This window comes from Rhynchophorus ferrugineus, unplaced genomic scaffold, assembly GCF_030347505.1.
Source record: "Rhynchophorus ferrugineus isolate W39M unplaced genomic scaffold, kcgeb_rfMv2 rfM1, whole genome shotgun sequence".
Lineage (NCBI taxonomy): Eukaryota > Metazoa > Arthropoda > Insecta > Coleoptera > Curculionidae > Rhynchophorus > Rhynchophorus ferrugineus.
In genome coordinates, this window is record NW_027472580.1 from 27,531,522 (window position 1) to 27,553,171 (window position 21,650).

A 21,650-nucleotide genomic window follows, 5' to 3' on the forward strand; every position below is an offset into this window, starting at 1 on the left:
AGTTGTTTGCATTTTAATAAATTCATAGTTTTTATCAAGCCGTTACTGATTAATGACGTTAAGCTGCGAATTACCAAATAGTATTTACGGGGACCATCTTAAAACTTACATTATACTCATAGTGATATAATTCCAATATTAAAAATTATTTTTTAACTTCTTAAGTTGCCATATTCTCCAATTTGGATTTGTTCAAGAAAATAGTTTCTTTTGAATTTTTGCTTTAATAGTGTTGGTGATATGACTTATTGGCCTGTGTATAACGTATATTTATTATTTAGCTTTATAATTATTTCCTCTTTAGTCCAAGACCATGTGAACACTATACCTGGACGTCATTTTATAAAAGCTAATTTTTTCGTATGAAACTACCCTACTCTAACATTGATATGAAAAGAAATTAGTCAAGGGCTTTGATAGATAACATCGTAAGATTATTATAAAAATAGGACCAGTAGCTTTGACTCGTTCAATCCGTTGTAGATATTCTCCTCTTATAATTAAAAAATATATCTTAAATAGTATAGATAATTTATCATGTACTGTTTGGCAATTTGCAATTTTACGTTGCAGGAAAAAAAAATGACGTTGATGATGTGAAAAATCAGTCGGGGACGAGAAAATGTCGGAATGGAATTTTGATACTAGAATACCCATAGAAATAATGTACATTCAAATATTTTGTTTTAGTTCGAAAAATGTTGATCAAGAATAGAAAAATATAGCGATTGCGTTGTTCAAATTCCAATTTTGCTATATTAGATTTATATAAAATAACTGTTCTGTTGTGTTGTGCTTCTAATTACAGAAACTGCGGGAGGTATAAAAATTAAATTTAAAAGCAAGTAACTCTGATTCAATGTCAGAGGAATGCTAGATGCACATAATGACAGTATATAGGAAATATGTGGTTAAAATAACATTTTTTTCTGTTACTTCATTAAAAGCTTTATTAATTTTCAACTTTTGCTTTGAACCCTATTAATATAAGAATGGAAATGGGTTATTATTTGTAGTAAAATATATTATTTTTAGATAATATTTTATTGATTATACATTTGTAACCATTTTTATATCTGCTAATAAATGTCTATGTAATTTATATATTTTCTTATTTACTTGTATTTTTTTTAAAATTCTTGTTCTAAAAGTGGGCACTCCTTTCACCAAAGCTGTTGCCACAAATTTTAAATTCAGTCTCCTATCTAGATGTAAGTCTTATATTCAGCTTAAAAACAAGGTAAGTCTGGTGCTCATGAGATGTGGGACCATTAGAACCTATTCTAATCACCTATTCACAGTTGATAACGGTCTGTCGGTTTATTCAACAATTTTTTGAATAAAGTTGTACAGATGTTTAGCATAATAAGATAGAAGTTTCTTATAAGATATCCGATACATTAATATTGTTTAGTGTTACTGTGGAAAGAAATGGATCTTGTCAATAAATACGTAGTTAATTTCTGATGATGATTGAATAGCCTATCTTTTAGGATATTATCATAAATTAGAATTTAGAAAGATTAGAATTAAGGTATTTTTAACATATCACTTAATAAGCCAAGAGCCTAACTTATAGATGACATTTTTCAACATTTCAAAACCTGGCATGTATTAGTAGCACAGAGTATACTACTCTATGGTCATATACTCTCATATTACTCTATGGTCAGTACTGTCTTGTTCGCATCTGGCCACTGCTGACTACTGGAAAAAGCTGTTTTAAATGGTAATGTGAATTATCGAAGATCCAATCTAGTTTGAAAGCAAGACAGTATGTAGTATGTAATATATAAAAATATAACAAGTCAAATAAAAAGTCCCCCGCCTACCATAATAAAACACATTTTTTTGACAAAATTAGTTTTTCTTATTCAACATAACTCCCTTCAAAGGCGATACACTGATTATAGCGACCCTCCAAATTTCGATACCATTTTTGTAGTACGATTTGTCCTTTGCTTCAAAATAGGCCTCAGTTTCAGCGATCACCTCTTCATTCGACGAACATTTCTTCCCAGCAAGCATTGACATCTGAGAACTGGAAATAGACGCTGGAGGCCAGATCTGGAGAATACAGTAGATGAGGAAGCAATTCGAAGCCCAATTCATGGATTTTTGCCATCGTCTTCACTGACTTGTGACACGGTGCATTGTCTTGGTGAAGCAGCACTTTCTATTTCTTCCAATGCGGCCGTTTTTCGTCGATTTCGACCTTCAATCGGTCCAATAACGCTATATAATAATTGCTGTTGATGGTCCTTCCTTTTTCAAGGTAGTCAATTAAAATTATTCCATGCGTATCCCAAAATACAGACGGCATAACCTTGCCAATAGACTGTTGCGTGTTCCCGCGCTTTGGGTCGGGTTCATCGTGTGCAGGCCACTCGGATGACTGTGGATTGGACTTCGGAGTGAAATGATGGAGCCATGTTCAGTAAATTTACTTTACATAAAAAATAGAGAACAAAATCAACGAAAGAAAGAAATTAATATATTGTCCGTTATTTTTCGTGGTTTTACATATCTCAAATGACAACGAACCGAGCGAGATTTGAGCGATTTATTCATTATAATCTATTCAAAATAGCAGAAAATTAACATTATCTAAACTTATGACGTAAAAACGTCGCAATGTGGCCGCACCAGCTTGTGAGTTTTGGTTTATTATGGTTTTGATGTATATCAAAATTCTGATGTAAAAAATAATGTTATAAAATATATTTTATTTTAACATTATAGTACATCTAATGTATATATTATCCAAGAACTTACACTACAGTTAATTGTATAGCCATAATAGTTTGTAGGTTAGAGTTGTTTTATTATATTTATATTTAACGCTTTTCCACATCAGGAATCCTTGTATTGACTGGTTGTGCGTAAGAATTTCTCATCCAACAAGATACATTTTCTAAGAATAAAAAGGTTTTCCTGAGTCATGATAACAGTCTCAGTGGTATAACTTGCCTTCTTCCTTGCTCAGTAAATTACATTTTCTGGTCAAATACTTTATTAAAGAGAAACTATAAGTGATAGTTAACAAGATGCATAAATGGACCGGATATTGGAAAATATAGTTTAATATTCGCGAAATCTGGCTATGATATTTCTGAGATCTGGTGATATGACAAACTTAATTATATCACTTGAGGGATGTCCATTTCTAACTATACTTTCTACTCTATACTCATATACTCGGTGCTCATGTCGATGGTAAGTTAAATTGGAAATGTTACGTTGAATAAAAAGCTCACCCCATAAGATTCAGAGTTAACGAACTTCATAACAACCACAATATTTGTTCAATTCAATTTTAACTTGGGAAATAAATACTGATGTATTTATAATTATCTCTGGTAATCAGAGAAGTCTAAGTTTTTATACGTCGACCTAACTTATTGGAAATGTTTTTTTTTTGTGATTTTTAGCTGAACTGCAATGTTTGCTAATTTTTTGAGTTATCGGCCGATGTGTTCCCTTGCTCATGTCAAACTGATGTTAGGTTTTTTTGGACTCGTGAAGAACACCTGGTTGTGGGAGGTGTGGACCTTTGGCGGCGAATAAAACTCACCACTTTTGGGTGGAGTGTCGTTGGGTTAGTTGGGCACTAATTCCTCTGGCAGGAATTTGACGTAGGAATTCTGGGAATTTGAGGTGTCTGCCAAGTATTTAATGAAAAGGGATCTGATGCATTCCCAAACCATGGGTGTGCCAGTTTTCCGATGTATTTGGGTAGTGACAAACCATAGGGCGCTCGGAGATTACCTTAGGATGCAATCTTTTGCTGTATTGAATATTCATTTAACTTTTGGGGCTCATCAAAGCGCCATTGTTTTCAAAATCAACACTTCTAACTCTTCACTACTGAAACAGTTATACTGTTAATATGTTTTTTAAAATATCACCTGTAACACTGCTAATTGATTACAGAACTATTTCTATATTAAGCCTTGGTCAGTGTTGTTAGTAGTGATTATTTCTGAATAATGATAATTCCAATCGGTAATCAGTAAACTTCGGGTTTCCACCTGATTATGCGACATAGTCATTTGCAAGCAATGGAGAGTTGAATCCAGCGTACTACAACAGCCATTTGACATGGATTTGACCCCGGCACTGGTGGGATCTCTATTTTGTAAGATTAATTGTTTAATTGTTTATAGTTTATTTGTTATTGTACTGTTTATATTTTGGCAGGGATTAATGGATAAATCATCGATTTCTGAATATGACGACATTCCATCCAAGTACGTATCCATTAAATTTTTATTTCAATTTTGCAAGTTATATTCAATTTTATACTGAATTCTTTATATTTTAGGTATAGTTGACTGTAAAAGTAAAAGTACAGATAAATATGACTCGATGTTTTTATGTCAGCATATCTTATCAGAATCACACCTCGTTGATCATATAGCCAATCCACAGTATTAAAATTGAACAAGAAATATTGAAATTTGGTTCGCTTGACGATTTTTAATGTAAGTGGTTTCCATTTTGGTAAAAATATCCTATAAAACTTTTTGAAAAATTTGAGGCTAATCGATGAGAAATTCATAAAAGTGTATCAAAAAGTGAGAGGTGAATGTTATTAAAATCAGATAAAAATATGATTGCTGTTAAACTAGCTGCTAAAATTCCAATTGATGTTATATTGGATGAAACACGAGCTAATTTAGGTAGTGGCAATCTGAAAAGGCTAGATTTATTGATTCAGCAAACCTCAAGCAAAAAAAAATCAGCAAAAATGAAGGATAATATGAAATATTACAAGAATATAGCCATGAATTTGTACGTATATTCTACAAACAAGCTTGATGCATATGGATTTCAATTGCATTCCTTGCTTTTATTAATTGAACTAAGAGAAGGGTTTCCATGGATTTCTTGTATATGGAAGATATTCAATGAGGAAATAACGAAGGGATTTTTAAGTGCTGTTTAAGCTATATTAAGATATATTTTTATAGATATATATTTAAGATATATTATTAAGTAATTTTAAAGATGAATGGATGCTTGCGTTTTCGTATATTGATAAATAAAATATATTTGTTACCTTAGATATTTTTTGTTTTCTCTTTTTTCTTTTAAAACTAAATATGTTTAAATAACTTAGAAATAACATATAATCTTAAAATAATAGATTGTAAACTTAGTTAAATTTGAACTTTAGTTTCAAGTTAGATATTAGGCTAATTTACTTTCAAGAAATATATGTTATACTCTTCAAGTATAAGAATAATTTACAGGAACTATAACTTTTGGGGTTTGTTATTCTAGTGTATATATGTTGATAAATAATTACTTATTGTTTTATTTTCTCCTTTTCCTTTCAAAATTATTTTAAAATGAAAAAAGTTGATAAAAGTTTCTTCATATTACATTTTTTATATTATAGGAGACGAAAAATATACAAAATCATTTTAACTTGGCTCTCAACAGGAATATTTCTATGATATTAGTTTACTTGTGAATTCAGGAAAATAAATTTGTTGCAAGCTCAAATCCTTGTGCGCATGCTGGGATTCTCCAGAATTAAACACAGATAGTGGTGTTAGGATTCAACTAAAGTTCCCATATGTAAGTTTGGCCTTTATAGTTATAAAGTTCAGCGAGCTTTGTCATTTGAACATGACTTGTGTTGTTTTCTAGTACTGCTACTCCTGTTATTCCCAGATACTATCTCATCATTTTTGTAAATTACCCCTAAGGTATGAATTGCAAGATTGCTTCTTTTGGCTCTCATCTGTTTTGAAGCTATCTGGAAACTAACATGTTGCCAACAATACCAACTGGTATTTTGTAATAAGGGTGGTAGAATGAAGCCAAATGGTACCAATTATTTAAAGTGACAGTTTAAAGTACTTAACACAAGTTGTCAGAACACTATCATGGACGCTATTGATTACTGAGAATACTCTACTTTCTTCACTTAAAATAAGCGAATATATCACAGCATTCACGTGATTCACTTCATTCATGTGGAGTGAATTTGATCATCAATTGTGACATGTACTGTGCACTAACAAACTTAATTAATACACAGAAGTTTCCTGAAAATAATTCCTTAAGGATAAAAATGACAACTGATAAGATACTTGGCAACTTGACGTACAGTACATATGCAGCGTTGCAAACTATTAATACTGACATATTTAGTGATCGCCATTTTGCTTACAAAAGCTATCGAGCGTCACATATATAGTCCATCCAAAGTATCAGTGAAATTACGCCATCAAAATGTATAATGTTTTGTCTAATGCAGTTTGTAAATTCATTTTAATACCAGACAATATTTTCCTTTTCATTTTATTCCAGTTAAAAAGAAATACAATGGTGTCTGATGCACTCGAATGATCTTGCAAAAGTCGTTCGGTTGTCGGTTGCAAAATTCTTTAAAATATTAGTGATATTAAGAGGTTATAGATCGGCAAACGTTGTTTTGGCGCTCTGATTATATTAATAACTTCTAAATCGCTGTTTAATACTTTGCTTACTTTGGTTGAAAATGTCGTTGCCAAATAAAAAGTTAGTTATAAACAAATTACGTCTTCAATCAATAACTTCTAACAGAAATGCAGTGGGGGTCCGTTCTTACCAGTAAAATACGTTAGAGAGGTAAGTATTGATACTATTAAATATTAAGCTGCTGGAGTTTTTAATGGAAATATTTTTATTATGTTGCAGCTGCATTGAATATATAGTATGGGCACTATAACTAAAAACTCACAAATTAAAGAAAAACAATATAATGTTGAATTCATCGAAAATAAATTATCTACATATCTTGATGTTAGCTCTATTCAAGATTAGATTTATGAAATGTATAAAAACGGCGAGTAGTTTTTTGATATAAAATTGATTTAATACAATTTCTTCAAAGATATCTGTTATTATGGAAATTATTCATAGAAAACTTAGGAATATACAGCTCCCTGAGTAATATAAGTCATCACTGGTATAAAAACATAGATATTTCAAAATTGAACGTTAGGCCACTCTTAGCGTTAATACAAAAAGTGTAAAGAAGAAAAAAAGTTGATTAAAAAAGGTAAAAGTTAAAATAACGTTTGCTTAAGGCTGTAATTAATGATTGGCTTGCAAAACATAAATTAAACAAGTTTTTAATATACCATGTTATAGAATGAAATATGTCAAATTGTCACTTGGTAAATTTAAATCAAATACTTAATTGTGCTTTATTAAATTTACCTTTTTAGAATGGGTCTGAAAAAGACAGTACATCAGACATTTATTATGGGGCTATAATATGGATATCAGCTGAATAATATGGTCACAGAGCGTAACGTCTTCCTTCCTATCACTGCATGTTCATTCAAATTGAATTGTTATGGGATGTGGCAAAGATCAACTACAGTAGATATACAGACAGAGAAAGATATACAGGCAAGAACTGTTTGGATGTGTGGAAAGCAACACACTCTATAATACCCTTCGGTTTGGATGAATTCCGTGAGACACATAGAAGAATACATTGACAAATGATGGAATTATGAACTAGTGTTAGATTGGAAATTAGCAGCTTAGTTATTGACTTGAATAGTGATTCAGAATGTGACATGAATATTTCTGGACGTGTGATTATGAATCAATGCTGACAATACTAAGACAGGATAATGAGAGTGTAAACAATTAAAGGTGAGTATATAATTAATATAGAATAACTGCAGAAAATTGTATTGTTGATTATTAAAGATTTATGTGTATAGATGTGTGTGTAATTGTTTAAAGTGTAAGAGGATAGAATGAATACTAATTGTTTTGTAGATATGGTAAAATCATTAGAGAGAATGCAGTGATTAAATCTAGTTTTATCAAGACAAATGTATCTAGGTACCAACATAAGAAACTAAGGAGAAATATAGTGATATCAAAATGATTTGATAAGAAAACACAGCAACGAAGGAAACAAGAACAAAACATAAAACGTAAATATATTCTCCAACGAAAATAAAATACATTACTTGGATGTACCCTTATTAATAGTTTGTACTTACTATTGGGGCTGTTTAATTGACTGCAATTTAAGTCCTTCAATATGCAATAGATGTACTGTTTAAATGATGATATTAAAATAAATTATATTTTGTAATATTTTTTTTCATTATTTTTTTATATTAGAATGTTGTTATATATCGAAGTTAAAATTAACTAAAATGCATTAAATATCAACATTAAATGTGGCAAACATGAGGAAAGACTCCATTCTCATACTAATATTGATATACTGCAACTTTTGGATACCATCAGAACCGGACACAGGCTCAAAAGAATCAAACCATCTGATCTTGTGTAGTGTTGTGTAGTGAGGTGCATATATTAAAAAATTCAGCAGTGACATGTATAAACATTACTTCACCAGAGACTGAGTTAGGGCCGATGGGTCCTCCTAGTTATATACCTAGATTTAAGTTAGCATAAAGACAAATTGTAGGTTAGACGGAAACGACTAGTAACAATGTATTAATTAAATAATAAAAAAAATCCGGCAACATTGAACCGTTTTGACGTCATAAACTGAGATGACGTGAGTTCATTGTATTTTGGATAGACTATACTTTAATTACATTTCTAAGCACAAAGGAAAACATGTCAAAACGTTAGTATATGGATATGGATTTATGTCACGTGCTTAACATGGACTGCCAACAACAAATCTCGAAATTAAGATATTAACCATTTAAACTATTATTGATTATTATTTTAATAATCCAACAGTAGCGCTTTACAAATTTGATCACAAAACTGACTTCTATTTTAACGTAAAATTTTTAGCGGCCTCCTCGTAGTTTCCATGTTTAATGATGGTAAATATTTTAATAAACATTGTGTTACTGACAAATCCGACAGCTATTATCGTATAATGCCTATACGCGACATAAATGCCGACTCTCTTGGAAGATGATTCCCACAAAAATTAACCAGAAAAAGACATATTTTTGTATGTACGAGATCGGAATTGATAAGACAAGCGGCGATTAAATGTTCAACAAGCGTCCAGAGCGTCGCGGTGCTGCTTCAGTGCGCTCCAAAACGTCGTCGAGTGACGTCGGGTCGGCCAGAACCAGAAAATTACGCGAGGAAGCGCATTTTGTCCTCAATTGGTTTCGAATTTACAAAGTTTTTCAGTGACGAACTAATTTGTAGAACGGTGGTGCTGTGCAATAAACTGAAAACTGCTTCCAGTCTCTTCCTTGGATTTGTGAAAAAATGTGAACAAACCTTAAAGGTAATAGTTTACGAAATAGTCTTAAGAATTTATGCTTATTCGATGATATTCGCATTTAAATAACAACCAATTAAATATTTTTCTATTTGAACATAAATGAAATTTCTGTATGAAAGCAAAGATATTTTACAATATTTGTTTAATTTAATAATTAAAAATGATGCACTGAAGAATATCTTGTTCAATAAGCTCGCAGAAATGAAGAAAAAAAAACTAACGGATCTTTGGTTTTAAAAATAATTTTATTTCTAAGGAAAACTTTAACATGCTTGTTTTAACCATCTTCTAATTTGTAGATAGTGATTTTCCGGGAGACACACTTTTTTTTTCTGCAGTAATCGTTTAATGGTAGTGGTTTTTCACAAATAATTTTTTGAGTTATGGGAAAAGCCAGAAGACTGAGGTAAATCTGGCTTATAAGTATGATGCTGAAATAAATCGTTTATTATTTCACAGATATTGGCGAGTGCCTTTATTTGTCGGTGCGTTTTCTTGATGGATAATTGTTTGGTAGTTTTATGTCTTCGGGAACTTTTGCATTCAAATGGTTCAAAAACTTATTGTTTTACTGTTTGCACTTTTCACTATGTGTCATTTCATCGATGTATGAAAAAAAAGTTTTTTTAGTGCGTTGCAAATGTCTTTATTTGTAACTAGTAAATCGCATTTGCGGGAGGTATTACTTTTAACTTCCGTTAGAAGCAAAAGGCGGTTAAAGGTCATCGAATGCTGTGTATAGCTTATACCAACAATGCTTCATCAATTTAGACATATGAATACCTGTTTCGATGTTTTAAAAGTTGAGATTTTGATACCAAAGGAAAAGAGCATTCTGGACAGTCAAAAACATTTGAAGACGAGGATTTGAAAGCATTACTAATGCTCCGTGCAAAATGCAAGAAAAATATGCAGAATTGCTGGGGTAACATATAACATTTCCATTCGTTTGAAGAAAATGGGAATAATTCATAAGCTTGGATATTTTGTGTCGTACGGATTGAAACCAAGAGACATTGAAAGGTTATGTGTAAAATGTTGCTTCAACGATACGTTATGCTAAATTTAAAAAAGGGAATCATCTGGTCATGCATGTTTCCCGTTGTATTCTCCAGACCTTGATCCTACTGATTACTGCTTATTCCGACATGATATGTGACCTGTCTGAGCAGTGATTAATTTTTTTTGAAGATACCATAAAATTGGTTGATTCGTAGATAGCCTCAAATGATTTATTGTTCTTTCGAGATGGAAGTAGTAAATTGTCTGAAAGATGGAAAAAAGTATCCATATAAGAGCTATCGATGGACAATACTTTGAATAAATTAGATTGTATCGATTTTTCGCAATAATGTTTCAAATAAAAAAAAATCGTGAACCTAATTTATAGGCCTAATATGTTCTTATGAAATATAAAATATTAAAAGGCTGAATTGTTAATTACAGTTTTGAAGTTTTACACTTACTTATTTTTGTTGTTCATTGAGTGGAGTCATATAGAAATACAGGCATTGGCTCTTTTAACTTGTTTTTTTTAACACCCATGACCGATGAACACTACTGAAGAAGGGTAGTAGAAGAAGGTTCTGAATGGGCTTCAGACGTTGTATTTTGCTTCAAAATTAATTTATTTTCTGATATAAGGACACTTGTTTTTCAATTACTGGTTTAAACGCCTATAGTGTACAGTATTGCAATGATATTTTGTTGGTTAATAATAATAAATAATTAATGATATTTTGTTGAATAATTAGACATCTTTGAAGCCGAGGAAGGATATGTTTATGTACATTTTTGGAAAAAAAACTCATAATAAATGTAAAATTATTGTATTATCTGATATAATTTAGTATATATTACGCTATTAGAAAAAGTGCTATAATATATGTTAATCTAAATATTTTTAGTGTATGTCCAGTGTACCAGTTTTGTGTGTTGAATTATATATAGCAACAATACTGAGTTTCTCGGAATGAATCTTGTTGCAAAACTTTACTAGAATGAATATGTAAAAAAGAAAAGGAAAGGTCAAATATACGAGAGCGTATTGGTTAATTGGAACAAAATCACAATTATCTGTACTAACTGTAGAAATTGCAAGTACAAGTAAATATTAAAACCTATATTGACATAAGGAATTCAATTATTCGGAAGTTTCGCGAAAAGTGATAGAGTGATATAATAATAATCATATATATCGAAATAATACAACTTTTGGATAACACCAGAACAGGACACATACTCAAAAGTATCAAAAAAAATAATCTTGTGTATTGTACTTAGCACAAACATTATTATAGATTAAGATAGGGCCGATGGATCCCTCTAGATATATACTTAGATTTAAATTATTGTAAAGAATTATTATAAATTATAGAAAAATTATAGGTTAGTCAGCAACGACTAATAATGTAATAAATGAATCAAAAATATGTATATGTTCAAGCACCTAAAAACTCTCTTAAAATCTTTCCAAATTATTTTTTTTTCTTTACTGACAAATAGATTGTAGCTTTTTAATATCTAAAATAGTAGTATATTATAACATAAAAAATAATGTTATTGAACTAATTTGATTAGCATCAAACAAAAGCCATTAAACTCTAAGGCATTAGTGTCTAACATATCCATTAGTCAAGTAGATCATCGTGACACCTTTATTATCCGTATCCTAGCTGACAAATTATTTTAAATATCCCACAGGACTAATCCATTATCTAACACATTATATTATTATCTTTCATCAAACAAAGTCTAGTTTGAGGGTTGTTCTGTCGAACGGTTCTAATAACAGTAGCCACTGTGGTTGTAAGGAAACGTTTAGGAATGGTTAATCTGGCCGAAAGTTTTTAATCCAAATGTCGTGATGGTCAATGGCGGGATCCCAGAAAGGATATTAAATAGAAATGTAGGATAGAATCGATCGTTTTGGGTTATGAATTGAGAGTTTCTGGAGATTATTGTAATTTATAATTCGTATATTTACAGAATATAGAAATTAAAAATAATTATTAAGGCCGAATTCATTGAACAGGTTGTTTATTTTTGTCATAATCGTACATTATATTTGGCATATTCGGCCTCTCGTAGGAATCACTACACTAGAAGTGAACAATAGAGTATATGCTAGATGAGCGCATGCGCACTGATTTTTTCTATTAATCTCTTAGAACTTCAAAAATCTGCCTGTGGGCAATAAGTATTATAATATGATATCCGTTATACAATATAACTCTACTGACATGTAGAAGTTCGCATCAGTAAGTCATCTGCTGTACAGACTTATAATCTAAATCTTATTCTAGATACTATTCTAACTTATTCTTAACTCTTTCCTAACTTATTCTAAAGACTACTTTAATTTATTCTAGAGATTATTATACTTCACTCTATGTGTCTGTTAATCAGTTCGTATGGTAGTTTACGTTTGAGCCTACGTACTTCACTGTCATCGCGGACATGTAACTGTTTGGCGAGTGTATTGGGACGCACTAACAGTCAGTCTTTCAGAGTACTTTGTACTAACACTTCGAATTATACTCGTTATGGGTTCTATGGGGATATCACACTGAATCAGTTTGTTGGACACGTAATATGGGGCATTGACGATGACTCGAAACACTTTATTCTGGAACCTCTGAAGGATAGCTATGTTAGATTTGCTAGAGTACCCCATAGTTCAATACCATAGGTCCAAATGAGTCTAAGTATTGACTTAAAGAACAAAACCTTGTTATCTAAGGATAATTTAGATTTACGTCCTCAAGCTGCTTGCGTTTTGTTACTATATGTTTTTTCCATGTTAAACGTCGATAAAAATACATTTCCAGATATTTAACGTTGTCTGCTTGCGGGAGTTTATAATTATTTATTTTTACTGAGGGACAAGTTGTTCTACAAAGGGTGAATGTCACATGGGTATATTTTGTCTCTGATACGCCATGTTTTCAATCACAATTTGACTTTGTTAAGATGAAGTTGGGGGTTTCTTGTGGCTGATATTGGATCCTTGTGTGATGATAAAGCCGCTGTATCATTAGCGTATGTTGCAATAGTAGTGTTTTTTGAGGTCGGTAGGTTAGCTATATACAATAGATATAACAGTGGGTCAAGAACACTGCCCTGCGGGAAACCTGAATATATTGGATGAAGTTCAGTGTATTCGTCATCCTGTTTCACAATAAAATGTCTGTCTGTGAGGTATGATTTGAGTTTACTGAAAGTGCGTATGGTACAAAAGCTTTTTCAATTTAACATTCAGTCCAGTGTACCACATCTTGTCGAAGGCTTTTTATTGATTAACCTATTTATTTGTTCCGTTGTTCCGTGTTTATTACGGAAGCCAAATTGATGGTCTCGAATAATATTTCTCTTTTTTATGATTATTTTGAGTGTTTTAATCAATAGGTTTTAAAAAAATTTAGAGATCACATGTAAAAGGCTTATAGGACGATAAGAGACGTCTTATGATTTTTCCTGGTTTAAGAATAGCGATGATTTGAGACACTTTCCAAGTGCTGGAAAGTAATTAAGCCTTAATATGGCATTAAATATAAACGTTATTAATTTCATGAACTTTTCTGAGAGCTCTTTTAGGATTCTTCCAGTACTTAAATCAATTCCAGGGGCTTTTTTAGCATTGATTTCATTTATTGTTTGTTTCAGTTCCTTAACAGTAAATCTCTCATGTGGCAAATCCATTTGAAATGGAGTGTTAAGAAAGTTGACTACGTTACTTTTTTCTTTTGCCGATATTTCAGAAGGGTACGGATTAAATACTTTTATTAAGTGTTTAGAGAAATTTTTGCTTTATCTTTATCATTCCTATCATTATTATCAATTTTAATGGGTGTTGTTGAGGTTTGTTTTTCTTTTTTTTCCTTTTTCTTTTTTGTTACTTTCCAGAGGGAATATTCCGTTGCATCAGTTGGCGTTAAGTTTTCTAAATATTTTTGAATTCCTTGATTTTGTTCGTTATTTATTAGCTCTTTGAACTCTTTCGTTGCCTTGTTCAATTTTCTCTTATTCTCTTATTTTGGAATGACATTTTACACTACACTAAAAGAGAATAAGATATAGTATATGATTGGCTAGATGAGCGCATCCTCACTGAAATAATATGAATAATATTTGAATTTGATTTCGTATGTGTGATGTTTTCATTGTTTGTTGTATTTCGATGAGAAGTAAATTTAACGACGTTCTTTCTCTTTGAAAACTAATTCGTTATAATGCGATCACAATTATCAACATGTTAGAGTGGAAAGTCAAGAAAAATCAAACTTGTATAATTAGATACTTGTTATGTTGCTGAAATGTACTAATATTCTTCTTCACTGAGTAACTTAAAGTAATATAAATAAAAATTTTAACTAAGATATTGAAAATACTGATATTAACAGAAGAAAATGCAGTATATTTCAATGTCGAAGTAACAGCATTGTTATGTTAAATTATATATATTCGCATAATATTGATGTATTGATCTAAATGTACTTTGTATACCTGGATTCTTTTCTTGTAACTTTTTAACTAACAGCATCTACGCATTTTTTTTGTTGACATTGTCAAAACTAGAATATATTATAATTTTTATTCATAGTCTAATCTTAGTTAGATTTTCATAAACTCGATTTATCATCTCAGCTTTGCTATAATTTGTTCATTTCGTTGTTTATCAATAAAAAAACTAGTGATTAGTTATATTTTTCTGAATTTTATGAAACTTTTACAACCATATATAAGAAATCAATAAGAGTGCGAAAAGTGACCACTGAATTAGTAGTAATGCGCATGTGCAAAACGAACCAAACCAACCTCTGCAATTTGTATTCACATCCGATTTGATATTCCCCTTTAAAATTGTTGTATATAACCATATTAACTTTGTAATTGTTGCTTATTTAGATATTAATAATTTAGGCATAGAATGTAATAAATTTGATTATAACATAAAACTACTATTGTTGTAAAATTAATATCATCTGAAAATCATCTATCTAGTTTGTTTTAGACTGTTATTATTTTAGTAGAGATCTGTTGGTATTTTCACTGTGAAAATGAAAACATGATAGATAAGGTGATAGATATTGAGGTTTCGATCATTCCTCACGACATTCGCATTGCGGAGCTATATAGCTTGAGAACTAATGGAGAAAAGTAGTGACAACTCACAGATTGTCTGTTCGTATCTGATTATAAATTTTAAGGATATCCAGTTCGGGCAAGTACATAAATACAAGACATACAAGACTATATATACTTGGAATCAGTAATAGATGAGCATACAGGAGAGCTTGTTTCTATAAGATGGTGCGTGTGGAAAAGATGAAATATTACAATCAAGACTAAAATCATACTCTTTTGAATTCTTATCTTGCCACTTCTTGTAAGCTTGGGATTTTTCAAAGACGATGTTTAAGGCAAATTCTATATGTTTCTCTCACAGATCATCATAGATGTTTGCGAACATGTTTGTCGAATGAGAGCGAAATAATTTTTCTCATTTTTTGAGGTGAAATAAATCTTTTATATGCATCTTCGATCCAAAAGTTGGAAGGGGCAGCTCCAAAAAAAAAAATGGATCAAGATCATAAAACTTATTAAGGTAACTTTGCTAATGTAATATTATGGTTCATCCCATTTATTTCTTTGTGAACATCTATATCAATTAATTATTTATCAATTTATTATGTTAGGTAGTATTGGCTGAAGGTAAGAAAATACATAAATTGTTACCTAACATAACAAATTGATCAATTATGTAGTAAATGTATGTTTTTTGTGTATGTATCGAAAGATTGCATTTCCGAGGTGATCCCATTGGAACCAAGTCAGGATCTTATGGCGGAATACGACGAAATCGAGGCAACATCTTAAATTTCAGAGGCACGTACAAAGTTTTCACATATTGTTTTTATCTAAAATAATCAGATATTTGTGTATGATGTTATGCTGAACTAATGTGATGGAAAACTGGTAGTCGTTCAGTGCAAAAGTCGATCAGTTTGCTTTTTAAGCACTAACCATATCATATGAGAAGCCGTAAAAATATTGCAGGCAACTGTGTTTATAGTGTAGTAATTAGAGCGTTCGTCTAATATGCGGAGGTCGTGGGTTCGATTCCCGTCGGGGGGAATGATTTCTTGTTGTTATTCTAGTTTGGTTAGAACATTTGTCAAATCATATACACAACATTAAATTAGGAACAAATGGAATCTAATTTAATATAACTGTTTGGGTTCATATTTAATAATTAAAAATTAATAAAGTCTTTATTATGTAGATAAAGCAAATAAATGCTTTGCTGTTCTAAAGATCCAAATTGGCAAAGATCATAATATCATCAAGTGCATTATTATTGCCAAGTAGGCCTGGCTAAGTAGATCTATTTATTTCTAATTGTATGAATTAAAAATGTTCCATGATCATTAATTGGCTCACTTTTTATAAAAAACTAATATGGTTTTCGACAATAACTCCTATATTTATTATTTAATAAGTGTGGCATATCTTCTGTCCTATAAAATCAGGTCAAACCGAGATTTGTTTGTAAGAAGTTTCAGCTTGAATGTAACGAATTGATAACTTCAAAAAGTTTCTTAATATCGCGAAAACGTTTGAGTGTTTTCCAGCATCATCTGTCACGACCAGACACAGGTGTCGATCTTCAAGCGATCGATGAAGCGATATAATAAAGACTGTGTCCATTAATACATTCACGTCATTCATTTGCTATCGTGTTTTTTACATATCACTATACTAACAAATGATATAAAAAATAAAAAATAAGATTTATTTTATCCAAAAATCAATATTTTTTACACACAGTCATAACAATAAAACTTCAAATAATTAATTAATGCTAAGAATATTTCCACATACTAATATTTGGTTGCAAACCAACCATACATTTTCTTTTGAACTTACTTATTGCAATAATTTAAAGAACTGCACGATGACCTGGAGATCAAATGGATTTGCGAAGTTGTGCAGGATTTCGCCTTGAAACACGAAAGAAGATTACTAAGTCATACTAACGTGGAAGCAATACAACTGCTGGACAGCGCGCAGGATGTCAGGAGATTGAAACGAACAAAACCATACGAACTTGTGTGAACATTTAGTGTGTATTATTAGTGTAAACTATACCTAAAAGTTAATAATTAATAAATAATTATAATTTTATAATTGAGGAATACATACTGATGTAAAGGTATTCGGTGTAAGGTACCAACTAACTGGAACATCAAAAATAACCCCCGAATAATGTTGCCATAGCCATATGTATAAGATCTTCAAAGTTGAAACAAATGGTTCAATTGAACATTCAACTCAAATGACGCCTATTTGATTTTTTTTGATTGCTCAACATATTTATTTTCTCTGTTATCAGAACATGAGAGTGAGATTTGTAATCGGATAATAACCCTGATCTGTTGTTGAAGTTCTTCAGCTGTTCTCAGCCTTTCATCTTCATTTCAGATCCAAATAAAAATACTTGTTGGTATTTGATTGTGACAAAATATCAAAGCTGTGGAGTATGCAAACAAGCATTTAATTTTTATTTATATCGATAGAGACTGTCATCAGGGCTAGCTATCATGTATAACATTTTTATAACCAAATGTTCATATTTTCATAATGTTCGTTTTTGATAAATTTGACTGCAACCACGAAAATTATTATTTGTCTTCCTATGTTTAAATACAGCTGAGTAGTGTTTTACGGTTGATCATGAATTAACTTCGTTATTACGACTCAGGTCAGCTAGTATAGAACAAAAGTTACTTAAATATATCTGGAAATGGAAAGCCCCACCAAACATAGCTTCTTTCAACTATCGTTAGATCTGGTGCAGGACTCATGGTTGAGTGGAATATCACTTCTTACAGAGATGCCAAAAATTGGGACGTATTAAAACGCAACGAATTTTTCAGCTGCATCAAGATGGGTGAAAACCGCATGGGGACGTAACTAAAGTTGGACAGTGTTTTGGATGAAGATAGAAAAAACCTGAAAAATGTGTTCATACACCCTATAAAACGATTTGTTTTCTCTTTTAAAAAGAAGATTCTTATCAATGTTTAATATTTAGTTATTTTCACTGTTGTAAAATCACAAAGGTTTTATTTAAATAGCTGCTATTCATACACTAAATAACTATTATTGTGGTATTATTGTGTATTATATTATTGCTATTTACGAAAAATATCAAACAAAGCAACATACAAGCCTTATTTAACACAAAATTCTCGTATTTTTACTTGTTATTTACATTTGAAAGACTTTGTGATGTTATAATATATTTATTTTTGACTAATTAGAGTTAGAGTTTTCAGTTGAATGAGATAGTTAATAATTACCAAAATTATTCGTCTGTTTCATCCATTTTCATGTTTGCGGTAAATTCGTTTGGAAAGCCGGGGCGTATTTTAAGCCATAGAAATTGTTTATGTCTGTTAAAACTTTTACATGAAAATTGTACGTACAAATCTCAAGTATTTCGATATTACGAAAACACCGAAACAGTTTCAGGCATCGTCTGTAACGTTCAGCTACAATCTTCAGCGTGACGTTAAAAAACAATGCAATCGTAAAACAAAAAAGTGGACCTACTTCAGTGCCGCCATAAATCAGCCCTATCTCTATGCATTTGCAACGGAAAAGTACACTTTTGACTTCTATTGAAATTTATTTCTATTCTCGATAGCGCGAACTAAAATAGGGCATACCAGATGGTAGTCATTTATTATCAACACATTTCGAGGAAATATATATATAAGGAAAAGGGTGATGACTTTTGTTATCAGCTCTATAAAATACTATAGATCTTCTATCGTTTTATTTTATGACTAGCAGACTCGATAGACGTTGCCGTGTTCAAACGCCTATTCAATTTATATCAGCGATTTCAATTTTTGTAATCGACAGATTCGGTCAACCGTATGCACGCATAAAAGTTATGGCTCCTTGAATATATTCCTGCACATGACTACCAGAAAACGCGGTTTTATTGTTCAAAATTGGCTTTATTCATCAACGTAATCTCTATCAAGAGCAATACAATAATTCCTGCGCCGCTCTAACATTTCTATACCACTTTTGTAGAATGATTTACTTTTTGTCAAAGTAGGTCTAAATTTCAACGAAAACCTGTTCATTCGAGCGAAATTTCTTACCGCTGAGCATTTTTAAGGTCTACGAATAGCCAGTAGTCGCTGGGAGCCAAATTTGGCGAATACGGAGGATGTGGCAGCAATTCGAAGTTTAATTCATGTATTTTTGCCATAAGCGTTGTCGTTTCTTTACAATTTCAGCCTTTAAAGGCTCCAATAACGCTATATAATATTCATTTTGGATGGTATTTCCCTTCTTAAGATAGCCGATGAATATTACACCACGCATATCCCAAAATACCAAGGTCATTATCTTTCCAGCCGATTGTTGTGCTTTCAGGGGCGTTGGACGAGGTTCACCAGTTGCTATCCATTCTGATGACAATAATTTTGATTCCGGAGTGAAGTGATGGATCCATATTTCATCCATTGTCAGATATTGATGCAAAAATTGACAATGGCCAAACACTGCTCAGAATCATCAACATATTCTTGTTTTTGGTCAACAGTGTGCAAACGCCCACCCACTTTGAACACGGTCATAGTCATGCTATATAAAACCAACACGTTCTTTTGATATCTATACGATGTTAGCTAACTCACGCAACTTAATTTCGAAAAAATCATTCGAAATGTTTTGTTTGTCTCTGATAGAGCGGAATCCTCGTAACACCAAGCCATTGTTTTGCTTGAACAGTATTTTTTCCCATCAAGAAGTAGTGTAAAATTAAAACACGAAATTGTTTTTGTTAAATTGTTTTGGAAATAACAAAGTAATGTCACTCTTAGCACAAAAACTCACAAAATTATGAGTACAATATGATAAAATTTTAACAGTTTTCTTTTGAAGATTAGTACTAACTGAAAAAGTCATCTATGTGTTAGGCCTGGGACTTTTCAACCCATTTGTTATAATGAAGGAAGAATATATGCTATATAGATATCGATATAAATTGTTCTATTTTCCATCTATGTTAGTGATGATATGATCAGAAAATGGATGTAGTCCGCTGAGCGAAACTTTGAGCATGAAGAAAACGTATAAATAGGACACAAAAGAAATTACTTGTACAAAAAAGATATGTTGTACCTCTCACTAGATTTATTTGTTAAATATTTAAATGACATCCATCTTCTCAACAATTGCACTTTATTAACGGTTGGTACACTGTATTTGCTCTCCATATGGTACCTTGTCTGGATTAATGATAGTAATGATAGTATAGTAGTGATAGCAGTTGTCGTTTTGAATAATTTGACCAATTGGTTATGATTTTGCCAAAATGTCTGGCCCGAAGTTACCATGATTTCTCCTTATTTTACGTGCTCATGTCCCTATCCGTCAAGTGTCCTACGTAACAATGACAATAATCGATATTTTTAGCATGGAGAAGGGTAAAACGATCACAGTGCTCTAATATGCCGCATTATTGGGCGATTCGAATTCGAGTTATTTACCATTATGACGACGCACCGGCCAAATTGGTCGAATAGGATTACGAACTGCTGCCCCAACCAGGTTAATCTCCAGATTTGGTTCCGTGCGACTTCTTGTTTTCGAACTTGAGAAGGTCACTCGTTGGGCAGACATTTGAGTCGAATCAGGAGATCATCGCTGCCACGAAGGCCCACTTTGTAGACCTCCAGATAACGTATTTTTCAGACGGGTCAAATAAGTTGGGGCAGCGCTATCAACCAGTCAACTGTATCGAGCTGAAAGGAGACTATGTTGATACTAGTAGATTGCTATGAGATCCTGAACTAATGAAATGCCTTCATGACAAAACATGTTCTTCATAGAACGTCTGTAATATTAATTTAAACTAATCCATCAAATGCAAGCGAAATGACAATCTCAGCGCCTTCTCTGTATTAGGTTATATATAGTACTCGATGACTAAAGCTTTCCGCAAATTATGTTTAGTTAACACAAAACCTTATGTCCTCAAAATATATTAGGACATATTGTTCTGCATACAATATTATTTTATCGATACTGAAAAATTACTTCGATATATCAGTTCATACCTAATAAATTTGTATATTTAGAAGCGAATTTTCGCATTAAGCCAATTTATTCAAATATTTTAGCTAATCAAATGTGTGTTATGTTAAACTGGAAGATGACAATCGGTTATGCGCTTTCTCTTGTTCTCTCGGTGAGTGTTTTTCGATTAAAAATAAGAAATATTTATATTACTGATGTACATAATATTATCTATAATGCACCAATATTGATATTTGATTGATATCTTTTAGAACGATTGTAAAAAGCAAAT

At 31.5% G+C, this 21,650-nt stretch overlaps 1 protein-coding gene across 1 annotated transcript in view; it reads left to right on the plus strand.

Annotated features, from left to right (window-relative positions):
• Positions 1–9,116: 9,116 nt before the first annotated feature.
• Positions 9,117–21,650, plus strand: part of LOC143206624 (trissin receptor) — a 421,579-nt gene continuing 409,045 nt past the window's right edge. The window contains exon 1 of the mRNA XM_076419237.1: positions 9,117–9,256. The gene's annotated coding sequence lies outside the window, so the exon portion shown is untranslated. The remainder of the gene's footprint in view (positions 9,257–21,650) is intronic.